Here is a 13,870-nt window from a genome sequence, read left to right as displayed (position 1 = left end):
AATACAAAAGATAAGGTAGATAAGCTATACAACAGAACACTAAACAAAGCAGAATAAAATGAACAACAACCGGGGCATGTAATAGTCAAAGCAAAAACGTGAAGTATTTGGAAACAAACAAGTGTATACATTTTTTTTCTAAGTACTCTTAGTTTAACATAAAGAGAATAGGGAACAAACATGAGAAATCGTTAATAATCTATTGTGATGAGCTCCACTTGTGAAACGAACAGGGATAAAGAATTTGTCGCTGTTAATGACGAGTTAAGTTCATTCCATTCTCTGATTACTCGAGGAAAGAATGAGTACCTGAATGCGTCATTAGAAAAGGAATACTCGGTTAGCGTATGTTCGTGTTGATGCCGTGTTATTCTAGATTGCGAATATTAAATGTACCGGGTGATATCAATTTTATACTGACGGTGCAGCATTTGAGAAACAAATTTTAGTCGACCTTGTTTCGCTCTCGTCGATAATGTGTTGAGGCCTGAGGAAGCTAAGAGACGTGAAGGCGAGTCATTAGAACGATATTTGCTATGAATGAACCTTGCGGCTTTTCTTTGTACAGCTTCAAATTTAGCTATGTTAGTTGCTGTGTAAGGAAACCAAATTGTGTTAGCGAATTCTAAAATAGGTCTCACAAATGTTTTGTAGGCCAGAAGCTTAATGTTCGTTGGAGCGATCTTTAGGCGTCTATTTAGATAAAATAGCTTTCGTAGTGCAGTAGTTGTAATGTTAGTTATGTGTTTTACCAAATTGAGGTTTGATGTCAGCGTTATTCCTAAATATTTCTGTTGCTCAACCATGGAAAGAGGCGTGCTATTAACGATATAGGTGAAATGGGAGGGTTGCTTTTTTCTTGTTACTGTCATTGCCACTGATTTATTGACGTTAATAGACATTTGCCGCTAGGAGCACCACTCGGCTAGCGTGTTAAGGGAATCAGAAAGATCGAGATAGTCGTTATGGCTGTTAATTTCTTTATATATGGCTAGAGACATGCCTAGATACATTAGGGAATCTGTACCTCTCACGCCACAGGGTCAAGCGTCCATCCTGCAGGATATTCCAAGTTCTCGCTCACACCCAGTGGTACACATGAAATGAAGAATTAAAAAACGAAACGATTATAATGAGCAAATTTTAGGACGTCATGCAGCACAGAGGGTTTATACAAGTCCGTTCGCTGGCACATTCACTTGAAACACACGTAAGCTCAGACACCTATTGTGTGCGCGCGCGCGCGCGTGTGCGTGCGTGTGTGTGCGTGTGTGTGCGTGCGTGTGTGTGCGTGTGTGTGCGTGCGTGTGGCGCGCCTGATTTGATGTTTGCATTTCAGTATAGCTTCTGGAAGGTGTAGAGCTTGTAGGTGAAGGCTTTGCATAAACATTGCGTGAACATACTGGTTTCATGGAATGAAATTAAACAATTGCGCGCATTTCCGTTGTGTAGCATTTATTACACATCTTCGCTTCAAACAAATTATAACAAGTGCATTGGATCAGCATTCTTCTTCACTGATGCTGCCACTACAGAAACGATCAAAAACAAGCTGGAAAATCAGCAAATGGAAACCTGCCTGCAGTATTTCTAGATTACCCTGTCACCAAGTTTTCAACTACACGAACAAATTCAATAACGTGCTGAACAGGCAACTGTACTGCATTTGTCTAACCGCAGATACCCCAACTTCCCGAGCAAGACAGAGAAAGCGGTTACAGAAAAAAAAAATGGCTGTGGCTTAGGTAAGGTTAAGCCCAGGATGCGAAGCATACTAGCCTTTATTTTAGTTGTTGAACCACTGTTTAGCCTGGTGAACTGCTGTTGCTTGGCTATATTTGGTTCGGCTAGACGAAGAAACAACTCATGCATTACTTCTTCGCCTTCAAGAGTGGAACGCGACAGCGTTCCCGTCGACCCGCCAAGGGGTGTAAGACAATGGGCTACAGGGCAGCGACTACGCGCCCCGCATTGGACGCGGTGAGCGTCGAGCAAAGCAGCGTTCGGCGCGGCAACGAAATGTGCGCCTGAGCAAGAGACGCACGCCTTAGAAACAGCGCGTTTCTAAGGCAACACCGCATTCACTAGAGGCGCTTTTGTACCGCTTTGAAGCGTTGTACTCGTGGCTCAGTGGTAGCGTCTCCGTCCCACACTCCGGAGACCCTGGTTCGATTCCCACCCAGCCCGTCTTGCAAGAGTTGAGCCAAAGCCACTTCTCCTCTGTCGTGACGTCACGGTGTCACGTGATTTCATGGTCACCGCCGCGCCTGAGGAGCTGGGTTGAGCCCTCGTAATATGCTTCGCATAAAACCAGCGGTTGCCGGCCTGGCAGACGCCCCGCAGTGATGACAAACCCCTTTGTGTTTGTGCGACCCGCGGACTGTGCGACAAAGGGGGAGCACTTTCCGCCATGTGTCCGAGTCTGGAGAAAGGATCAGCCGTCCATCCCCGACCAGTCTACGCGGGTTGCCGCCAGAGGAGGCAAGCCCGTGCAACATCGCCCAGAAGAGAAAGAGCAGCCACAAAACAACGACGGGGACTCAGGGCATGTCACGTGCCGTTGACGTGAGCAAGATCCCGCCTACTATTTTAGTGGGCCTATTTAAGGGGTCCCGCAGTGTGCTTTTTTCAATTCATTCATTCTGTTGTTCTATGCCCTTCACAGGCCGCTGAATAAAGCGCGCAAGTTTCGCACTAGAAATCGTCTCGTCCCTGCCCGGTCGCCGTGGTCTACCGGACGCCTGCAGCCTCCCGGCAGCGCGACGCTACCCAATAGTAACGCCGGTCGAGGTTCGGGAAACAGGCGTCGCAACAGTAGTCAGTTTTCACGAAAAAGCACTAAAGACGAAGACGAAGGAACACATACGACAGGGTTGGCGCTACTTCCAACTGGCGTGTACTACAAACGGTCATCTATTTATGCTCTGCGCATCTGGCTGCTATGTAGCGTCACTAACACAGACGAACGATCCAAAGTGCGCTTATTTATTACGTGGGTTTTACAACACGATATCTCACACTGCATTACGATAGACGCCTTATGGTGGAGGGGTACGGCGCATAACTTTGGCCACCCAGGTTCCTTTCCCCTGTACTGAAATTAATGTAGGAACACGACCGTTTCCGCGTTTCGTCCCCATCGAAATGACGCCGAGGGAACCTGGAGTCGAAACCCTCGAGCTCTTGCTCGACAGCAGAACGCCATATATACAGCCACTGAACCGTCGCCCCCGCCCGCCCCCACGGCGTGTATATGAAGCGCTTTCTATCAACGTCAAATGCCGCATACGTCTCTACCACCCCTCCATAATAACGCACTGTAAGGCAAGAAATACTCACCACCAAAGATGAACGCCAGAGAAGAGGCGTAACAGAAAAATAAGGCCGCTAGGTTTGCTGTCTGGTGGCCTCAATGTACGCGACTTACGATGCGCTTTATGTACACACACGAGAGAAGGAGCGCCCTCTGGGTACCAGCCGCGACGCACACTTCGTCTGGAAGGGCTGCCGGAGACGGCACTCGTCAAGGCAGTTCATCAACAGAGCAACACATGTCGCACCGTATCGCTGATAGCAAATTGAAGAGGGTAGCTCAGTGGAACATAGTAAAGTATGTACACACTACAGAAACGCTTGAAGTACGCAGCGTTTGATGCTCCGACGGCACGGTGGAGTGCCCGGACTCTCTATCAAAGGGCTGTCGTAAGGAAGTACACGCTGGTAGAGACGCACGGCTCAGCAAAGGGCACTTTCCTAACCTGTTTTGCTTAAGGGCTGCGGGTCAATACGTGCAGATAAGAAAGAGCAGACGCTCGTAATGGAGGTCGAGTGTACGGATATCGCGGCGTTACGACTACACCTGGTCACTGACCAGTTTCGAGCGCAATGTCTAATTTTTTTTAATGATCCTAAACATTAATATCGTCCTCGTTAACGGAATACGTGTATTTCTAATAATGACTACGAGCTCATTTGAGCATAGGAAGAATGTTTACGGAAATTCTCAGATAGTCCTTTCAAAAGGTTTCTAGACCACCAATGGCGTGTCGTTAACACAGCTACAGCATCTATGTTTAGGTAGATCTATGATATATCTAGATTTATACATAGATATATATCTATGTTTCTTTTTCTCAAACCGTCCTTAGGGCAGCTTGGGTGCCTGGCCCACGATAGAAGCTCCCGGCAAGAGGAAGGAGAAGAAAAAAACGCGCTTGTCCCGTCTTCTTTTAACTTTATGTATATTTCTGTCTCTTCGTTTTGCCCCGCCCTGCTATCATAAGTTCCAACTCGCCCGATTCGCCATCCTTGAGTCATAGGGTAGTCCGCGGTCTAATGGGTGGAGCGTCGGGCTACTGCACTCAGAGAAATGAGTACCAAATCAACTGTCCGACCAACATGGGTCCGGTAGTATGCGACAATGGGTGTGTACCGCCTTTGAGTGAACCTCTTCGACGCAAACCTGCGTAACTGGACAAATACTACTCATTATGCTCCGCTCTTCAATGACAAACGTGACTCTTGAAATTGATGCAATGCTCGGCGGACTGTCAAACTGTGCTCTATTTTGGATTCACAAACCCATGTTTGTTGGCGAAGTGACTCTGGACTAAAGCCCCTCAAACTTCGTATATTAGAAACACTCTCCTTCTCCGCCTGCGCTCCTTCTCGTTCCTCCTCTCTTCCATGCTCCTCCTCGACCGTGGCGCCGCCTACACCGCTTGAGCGTAGCAGACGGCCTTTCGCAGAGCGAGTGACGGCATAGCAATGCGATGCTCTTTAAGCGTTCGCGTAGGCTTTCTAGCTCCAAGCAACTTCTGGTACATCGTAGAATTTATATGCGGAAGGTAATACAAATTCGGTGAATGCAGCAGTTTTAGTTTTTTTTTAATTTGATAACTATAATTTAAAGTGTCTAAACGAGCACTGACACCGTCCCATGGCGACTCTGAGTGTATCGCGTAAGCTACATCGGTGCGCAATATTTGTCAAGCGCTTGTTGCAAGATGTAAATGGTTCTGAATAACAGATTTACGATCGAACGTTAACATCCCGGCCTCCATTCTTTGCCCTCAGAAACCTAAATGATCCGCACCGTCATCACCAGATGAATTTGCGACGCGTATCAGCGATGACGTATAAAGCCTGGCTGAGGGCAAGAACAATCACTGCTCTGAAGATTCGATAGAGCATTACAAGCTACATTGCCGCCTGCGTTCCAGCCTTCGTGCATGCTTGCCAGTCTTCTGAGGACGAGCAAAGACTCGGGATAGGCGCTGGTGCTACTGTGTCCCTCATGCCTTAAGGTCGCCAGAAATACTTGCTGTCGGTTATCTAGTCGGGAGTCTACGACCATAGAAAATGAAGTCACTTTTTTAGCATGCGTTCGTTCGTTCGTTCGTTCGTTCGTTCGTTCGTTCGTTCGTTCGTTCGTTCGTTCGTTCGTTCGTTCGTTCGTTCGTTCGTTCGTTCGTTCGTTCGTTCGTTCGCGAAGCGGGAACGCGGTAACATGGTATCACTCAGGCTCAAACAAGAGCATAGTGAGCTTACGCTGAGTGAATAATCCTTAGACGTTCAGGTTAGTGTCTGCTCACGAGCAACATTTCATCGCGCGTTAGCTATTGTGACGCACCTAACGGCAACCAAGTTGCACCATCACTTATTTAAATGTGCATGCTTTGACGGCGGTTGCACTCACTCCGAAATAACATTTGCGAGACATGGCCTTTGTGAAGTTATAACAGAGCGAACGACTAAACAAGTAAGCGAACAAACGGACAATCGCAAGTTTTCATTTCAAGCGCTCCACTGCCCCATCTAAACATTCACACACTTCAATGCTCACTTCTTAACTCCTCCAATGATAACTTCCATGTTCATGATGAAACCATACAGACAAACACAAGCTCCAGGTAGATGATCTACATATTTAAAAGAAAAACCCAGCTCAGTGAAACTTGAGAACAATTACTAACGATTCTCACCTTAGCAGAAGCAACGAGGCAATATGGTGGTAAAAGCCTCTTCACGAGTGAATCAACGCAATTCCCGAGTGTGTCTTGCGATGGTCATAGTGGAGCCGTCCTGGCAACGGCATACTTCAGACCGAATCTGCAAATATTCAAGATCAAGAGTAACTTACTCCATGGAAATTAAATTAACAGAAATTGTTTACCTGTCAAGCAGCACCGAAGGAAAATGTGTAGCAACACCACTGCTTTCGTCAAGAGTCCACTGCGACACTCCAAGGCTGGACAGTACTATGATACCTTCTGAATATTTCATACGATTCCATGGTCCAGGAAGTACATCTGGATACATCTAGGAATATATTTTAGTGAAAATAGAGTGAGCAGTATAACTTATGCGCTCTGGATAACACTGAACCTCAAGAATAGGGATTGCCCTGCATACCTACTCTGCTCTGCACGGTGACGAAGCTTTCACATATTTCGTCAGGTCCGTGCACAGTCGTCGGTCATTTTCTGGTTCCGAGCTCTCGGGAAATCTGCAGCAACCATTGACACATGCAAAATTCAAGGATGAGACGAATGCCAAAAATTCGGAAAGCAAACACCTTATCGAAAAGTAAACACGATCATTGATGAGATCACCTGAGAAGTGCCAGCCAACAGAATGGAATTGGCAGGAGTCACCGACGATCGAAGCATAGCCACGGACCATGAAGGGTTACGTCCGAAAACAGCAGAGCACTGCGATGCCCTTACTGGAACTGTGTTTGGAATGAGGACACCAATCTGCAAAAATATAAGGCTCGAAATACTTGTTAAGAAACTGAGCACAAATGACATATCCCAGCGAGATCGCAGCCGAGTATACAGTCCAGGAGCCGAAATTCCCGTCGTTATTCATAATTACAGCATTTGTCCATAAATGGTAAGTCACAGTACCTTTGCTGCAACGGAAGTGCGATGTGTCGCAGACCGTAGGCAACGTCCTTTCTTCGCGGTTGCAAAATGTGGTGGGCGAGAATTCCGAATGCATTTTGCAACTAGGGTCAATTTATCGATCAAGAGCACTTTTCGCGCGCGGGCACTCCTTGACACGATAAAAGGACTTGGTTGCAAGTGCATTCGGAACAGGCCACTGTCCGTAACGCAAACGTAAGGTGCAAACCCTATCTGCTAGTTCTGCCCGAGGTGCGCTCAACCTGAAACTAATACGCAACGTAGCTCCTCACGTTTCCGTCACTGACAAGACCTCCAGTGGTTATGATCTAAGGAACCAGAGCCGAATTGTGCCCTACTGTGCACTGTCGATACTGTGGTATGGAATGTTTAGCTGCTTTCAGTTATTGACCATATGAAGCTTCAGCCAATCAAAATTAAGATTGCGTATTCAAGCGGTTCCTTGGACACATTCCACCCTCGCCACGAGGCTGTTAGCCTCGCAAACTCACTCTGTGATGCGATGCTACGAAGCTGGAAGCTGGAAGCTAGAAGCCCGTTCTTTATCCGTACTGTTCAGTCACTCCCCACTTTGAAGTTGCATAGTCACCTCCAGTTGCCACTGAAAAATTCGAGAGCACATATTTAGTGGTGCGCCGAAAGAAACAAAGAAAAAGACATCCATATTAAAGCAGCAAAGCAAATGTACGCGTTCATCAAACTAGCACCTGCCATATACGGAGGTCGTGCATTGGGTCTCCTCCAAAGTGCTACGTTACCACAGTTGAAAACTTGTCCATTCAATGCTAACGAACGAACCGAGGCCTATACTAGTGCGTTCTACCAAAAATTATTCTCCGCGTAGTAAATTCGCAAATGCGTAGGGCACCAGAAGCTTCCTAAAATCAAATTATTGTGGGTACAGGTATTTGCTCACCTGAGCCACAGCTGCAAGTACATGTGGTGCCAACACCACACCTTCATCAACACAGCTCTTCTGCACTCCACGATTGGTGTATTCCCTTATCACAATGGAACCATCCACACAAACGTCTGGTAGCCCATCTACATGTAAGCAAGAAGGACAGCTCAAGTAAAAGCGAAATATTTTTGAAACCATGGCTCACCTGAGAAGCCCCAGCAAGGCATTATTGTGGCAACAGCACCTTCCTCGAGATATGTGATACTAAATGGTTCCACTGGACTGTGAAATGGTCATCCTGGAACCTTTCAGAGAAGGGTAAAGTGCCAATCGAACTTGCAGATATAGAACGCCACGCCCACTTCTGTAAAAAGAAAAAGAACTCAAGTTGTTCGCCTGATCTGAGTGCAGCTGCAAGTCAATTTAGTGCCACGACCACGCCTTCATCAAAAGAGACGTTCAGAACTCCCCGATTGCTATATTCTTTGATCACAATCGAACCGTCAAAACAAATTCCGGATACCATATCTCGAAATGTAAACAAATGACAGCTTAGTAAACACAAAATATTTTTTAAATGCTCACCTGAGAAGCAGCAGCAAGGCATTCTGATGGCAACAGCTGTTATCTCGACAAGTCTAATCCCAAATGCCCCACTCGACCGCGGAACAGTCACGCTGGAACCGTTCAGAGAAGGATAGAGTCAAGGCGGAACCTGCAGATATCCAAAGGCATGCCAATTTTATTTAAGGGAAATAAGGAAACTCAAATTGTTCACTTCAGCACTAACAGCAAGTCAATGTGAGGCTATTAGCCTCGCACACTTACTCTGCGATGGGATGCTACGAAGCTGGAAGCTGGAAGCCCGTTCTTTATCCGCATCGTTCAGTCATTCTCCACTTTAAAGTTGCCCAGTCACCTCCAGTTGCCCCTGAAAAATTCGAGAGCACATATTTAGTGGTACGCCGAAAGAAACAAAGAAAAAGACATCCATATTAAAGCAGCAAAGCAAATGTACGCGTTCATCAAACTAGCACCTGCCATATACGAAGGTGGTGCATTGAGTCTCCTTAAAGGTGCAACGTTCCCACAGTTGAAAACTTGTCCATTCAATGCTACGAACGAAACGCGGCCTATACTGGTGCGTTCCACAGAAAAGTATTCTCCACGTAGTAAATTCGCAAGTGCCATGGGCACCGGAAGCTTCCTAAAATCAAATTATTGTGGGTAAAGGTATTTGCTCACCTGAGCCACAGCTGCAAGTACATGTGGTGCCAACACCACATCTTCATCAACACAGATCTTCTGCACTCCACGATTGGTGTATTCCCTTATCACAATGGAACCATCCACACAAACGCTGATAGCCCATCTACAAGTAAGCAAGAAGGACAGCTCAAGTAAAAGCGAAATATTTTTGAAACGATGGCTCACCTGAGAAGCCCCAGCGAGGCATTTTTGTGGCAACAGCACCTTCCTCGAGATATGTGATACTAAATGGTTCCACTGGACTGTGAAATGGTCATCCTGGAACCTTTCAGAGAAGGGTAAAGTGCCAGTCGAACTTGCAGATATAGAACGCCACGCCCACTTCTGTAAAAAGAAAAAGAACTCAAGTTGTTCGCCTGATCTGAGTGCAGCTGCAAGTCGGTTTAGTGCCACGACCACGCCTTCATCAAAAGAGACGTTCAGAACTACCCGATTGCTATATTGCCTGATACCGATCAAACCGTTAAGACAATATTCGGATAGCAGATCTCGAAATATAAACAAATGAGAGCTTAGTAAACCCGAAATATTTTTAAATGCTCACCTGAGAAGCAGCAGCAAGGCATTCTGATGGCAACAGCTGTTATCTCGAGAAGTCTAATCCCAAATGCCCCACTCGACCGCGAAACAGTCACGCTGGAACCGTTCAGAGAAGGATAGAGTCAAGGCGGAACCTGCAGACATGCAAAGGCATGCCAACTTTATTACAAGGAAATAAGGCAGCTCAAATTGTTCACTTCAGCAGTGACAGAAAGTCAATGTGTGCGATTACCACGTCATCATCGCCAAAGCTCTCTTACAGTCTACCACTCGTATATTCCACGGCCCAAACGAAAATCACAACAAAAAAGCAAACTTGCGGTAGTTGATCTACAAATATAGCAAAACAGCTCTGCAAAAGCAAAATAACCTACCAGAGATATTCATCGTAGAATAACCAGCGGGGAACTAAAGTGCAAATTGCACTTTGTCCTCACGAGAGCAGCACTGTACGATTCGAGAAAGCGTATACTTTATACCGAATCTGCTGATATCTAGAGGTGGAAGTAGCTTTGTAAAGCGGAATTAAAGAAAACGAAGTTTTTCACCTGATCAGCAGCTGTAGGTCGGTGGGGTCCAACGGAACATCTTCATCACCAACACACTTCTTAACTCCTCCAATGATAACTTCCATGTTCATGATGAAACCATACAGACAAACACAAGCTCCAGGTAGATGATCTACATATTTAAAAGAAAAACCCAGCTCAGTGAAACTTGAGAACAATTACTAACGATTCTCACCTTAGCAGAAGCAACGAGGCAATATGGTGGTAAAAGCCTCTTCACGAGTGAATCAACGCAATGCCCGAGTGTATCTTGCGATGGTGATAGTGGAGCAGTCCTGGCAACGGCATACTTCAGACCGAATCTGCAAATATTCAAGGTCAAGAGTAACTTACTCCATGGAAATTAAATTAACAGAAATTGTTTACCTGCCAAGCAGCACCGAAGGAAAATGTGTAGAAACACCACTGCTTTCGTCAAGAGTCCACTGCGACACTCCAAGGCTGGACAGTACTATGATACCTTCTGAATATTTCATACGATTCCACGGTCCAGGAAGTACATCTGGATACATCTAGGAATATATTTTAGTGAAAATAGAGTGAGCAGTATAACTTATGCGCTCTGGATAACACTGAACCTCAACAATAGGGATTGCCCTGCATACCTACTCTGCTCTGCACGGTGACGAAGCTTTCACATATTTCGTCAGGTCCGTGCACAGTCGTCGGTCATTTTCTGGTTCCGAGCTCTCGGGAAATCTGCAGCAACCATTGACACATGCAAAATTCAAGGATGAGACGAATGCCAAAAATTCGGAAAGCAAACACCTTATCGAAAAGTAAACACGATCATTGATGAGATCACCTGAGAAGTGCCAGCCAACAGAATGGAATTGGCAGGAGTCACCGACGATCGAAGCATAGCCACGGACCATGAAGGGTTACGTCCGAAAACAGCAGAGCACTGCGATGCCCTTACTGGAACTGTGTTTGGAATGAGGACACCAATCTGCAAAAATATAAGGCTCGAAATACTTGTTAAGAAACTGAGCACAGATGACATATCCCAGCGAGATCGCAGCCGAGTATACAGTCCAGGAGCCGAAATTCCATCCGTTATTCATAATTACAGCATTTGTCCATAAATGGTAAGTCACAGTACCTTTGCTGCAACGGAAGTGCGATGTGTCGCAGACCGTAGGCAACGTCCTTTCTTCGCAGTTGCTAGATGTGGTGGGCGAGAATTCCGAATGCATTTTGCAACTAGGGTCAATTTATCGATCAAGAGCACTTTTCGCGCGCGGGCACTCCTTGACACGATAAAAGGACTTGGTTGCAAGTGCATTCGGAACAGGCCACTGTCCGTAACGCAAACGTAAGGTGCAAACCCTATATGCTAGTTCTGCCCGAGGTGCGCTAAACCTGAAACTAATACGCAACGTAGCTCCTCACGTTTCCGTCACTGACAAGACCTCCAGTGGTTATGATCTAAGGAACCTGAGGCCGAATTGTGCCCTACTGTGCACTGTCGATACTGTGGTATGGAATGTTTAGCTGCTTTCAGTTATTGACCATATGAAGCTTCAGCCAATCAAAATTAAGATTGCGTATTCAAGCGGTTCCTTGGACACATTCCACCCTCGCCACGAGGCTGTTAGCCTCGCACACTCACTCTGTGATGCGATGCTACGAAGCTGGAAGCTGGAAGCTAGAAGCCCGTTCTTTATCCGTACTGTTCAGTCACTCTCCACTTTGAAGTTGCATAGTCACCTCCAGTTGCCACTGAAAAATTCGAGAGCACATATTTAGTGGTGCGCCGAAAGAAACAAAGAAAAAGACATCCATATTAAAGCAGCAAAGCAAATCTACGCGTTCATCAAACTAGCACCTGCCATATACGGAGGTGGTGCATTGAGTGTCCTCCAAAGTGCAACGTTACCACAGTTGAAAACTTGTCCATTCAATGCTAACAAACGTACCGAGGCCTATACTAGTGCGTTCCACCAAAAATTATTCTCCACGTAGTAAATTCGCAAATGCCTAGGGCACCAGAAGCTTGCTAAAATCAAATTATTGTGGGTACAGGTATTTCCTCACCTGAGCCACAGCTGCAAGTACATGTGGTGCCAATACCACATCTTCATCAACACAGCTCTTCTGCACTCCACGATTGGTGTATTCCCTTATCACAACGGAACCATCCACCCAAACGTCTGGTAGATCATCTAAAATAAAACATGAAGGACAGCTTAAGTAAAACCTAAATATTTTTTAAACGATGGCTCACCTGAGAAGCCCCAGCAAGGCATTATTGTGGCAACAGCACCTTCCTCGAGATATGTGATACTAAATGGTTCCACTGGACTGTGAAATGGTCATCCTGGAACCTATCAGAGAAGGGTAAAGTGTCAGTCGAACTCGCAGATATAGAAGGCCACGCCCACTTCTGTAAAAAGAAAAAGAACTCAAGTTGTTCGCCTGATCTGAGTGCAGCTGCAAGTCGATTTAGTGCCACGACCACGCCTTCATCAAAAGAGACGTTCAGAACTCCCCGATTGCTATTCTTTGATCACAATCGAACCGTCAAAACAAATTCCGGATACCAGATCTCGAAATGTAAACAAATGACAGCTTAGTAAACACAAAATATTTTTTAAATGCTCACCTCAGAAGCAGCAGCAAGGCATTCTGATGGCAACAGCTGTTATCTCGAGAAGTCTAATCCCAAATGCCCCACTCGACCGCGAAACAGTCACGGTGCAACCGTTCAGAGAAGGATAGAGTCAACGCGGAACCTGCAGATATCCAAAGGCATGCCAATTTTATTTAGGGGAAATAAGGCAACTCAAATTGTTCACTTCAGCACTATCAGTAAGTCAATGTGAGGCTATTAGCCTCGCACACTCACTCTGTGATGGGATGCAACAAAGCTTGAAGCTGGAAGCCCGTTCTTTATCCGCATCGTTCAGTCATTCTCCACTTTGAAGTTGCCCAGTCACCTCCAGTTGCCCCTGAAAAATTCGAGAGCACATATTTAGTGGTACGCCGAAACAAACGGAGAAAAAGACATCCATAATAAAGCAGCAAAACAAATGTACGCGTTCATCAAACTAGCACCTGCCATATACGAAGGTGGTGCATTGAGTCTCCTTAAAGGTGCAACGTTCCCACAGTTGAAAACTTGTCCATTCAATGCTACGAACGAAACGCGGCCTATACTAGTGCGTTCCACAGAAAAGTATTCTCCACGTAGTAAATTCGCAAGTGCCATGGGCACCGGAAGCTTCCTAAAATCAAATTATTGTGGGTACAGGTATTTGCTCACCTAAGCCACAGCTGCAAGTACATGTGGTGCCAACACCACATCTTCATAAACACAGCTCTTCTGCACTCCACGATTAGTGTATTCCCTTATCACAATGGAACCATCCACACAAACGCTGATAGCCCATCTACAAGTAAGCAAGAAGGACAGCTCAAGTAAAAGCGAAATATTTTTGAAACGATGGCTCACCTGAGAAGCCCCAGCGAGGCATTCTTGTGGCAACAGCACCTTCCTCGAGATATGTGATACAAAATGGTTCCACTGGACTGTGAAATGGTCATCCTGGAACCTATCAGAGAAGGGTAAAGTGTCAGTCGAACTCGCAGATATAGAAGGCCACGCCCACTTCTGTAAATAGAAAAAGAACTCAAGTTCTTCGCCTGATCTGAGTGCGGCT

At 46.0% G+C, this 13,870-nt stretch overlaps 4 long non-coding RNA genes across 4 annotated transcripts; all 4 read right to left on the bottom strand.

Annotated features, from left to right (window-relative positions):
- Positions 1 to 6,237: 6,237 nt before the first annotated feature.
- LOC135917985 (uncharacterized) lies at positions 6,238 to 7,964 on the bottom strand. Its single transcript, XR_011508606.1, has 4 exons — positions 7,846 to 7,964; positions 6,615 to 7,530; positions 6,415 to 6,508; positions 6,238 to 6,321 (listed from the first exon to the last, which is right to left on the bottom strand). It is a non-coding gene; the product is annotated as an uncharacterized lncRNA (long non-coding RNA).
- A 457-nt stretch (positions 7,965 to 8,421) lies between these two features.
- On the bottom strand, positions 8,422 to 9,176 carry LOC139049842 (uncharacterized). The gene is made up of 3 exons (XR_011508607.1): positions 9,076 to 9,176; positions 8,659 to 8,761; positions 8,422 to 8,545 (listed from the first exon to the last, which is right to left on the bottom strand). It is a non-coding gene; the product is annotated as an uncharacterized lncRNA (long non-coding RNA).
- A 116-nt stretch (positions 9,177 to 9,292) lies between these two features.
- Positions 9,293 to 10,303, bottom strand: LOC135917967 (uncharacterized). The gene is made up of 3 exons (XR_010569480.2): positions 10,188 to 10,303; positions 9,644 to 9,773; positions 9,293 to 9,423 (listed from the first exon to the last, which is right to left on the bottom strand). It is a non-coding gene; the product is annotated as an uncharacterized lncRNA (long non-coding RNA).
- A 513-nt stretch (positions 10,304 to 10,816) lies between these two features.
- LOC135917984 (uncharacterized) lies at positions 10,817 to 12,537 on the bottom strand. The gene is made up of 4 exons (XR_010569490.1): positions 12,436 to 12,537; positions 12,246 to 12,373; positions 11,014 to 11,930; positions 10,817 to 10,907 (listed from the first exon to the last, which is right to left on the bottom strand). It is a non-coding gene; the product is annotated as an uncharacterized lncRNA (long non-coding RNA).
- Positions 12,538 to 13,870: the final 1,333 nt, after the last annotated feature.

This window comes from Dermacentor albipictus, chromosome 9 (genome assembly GCF_038994185.2).
Source record: "Dermacentor albipictus isolate Rhodes 1998 colony chromosome 9, USDA_Dalb.pri_finalv2, whole genome shotgun sequence".
NCBI lineage: Eukaryota > Metazoa > Arthropoda > Arachnida > Ixodida > Ixodidae > Dermacentor > Dermacentor albipictus.
This window is presented reverse-complemented; position numbering and strand designations above follow the sequence as displayed.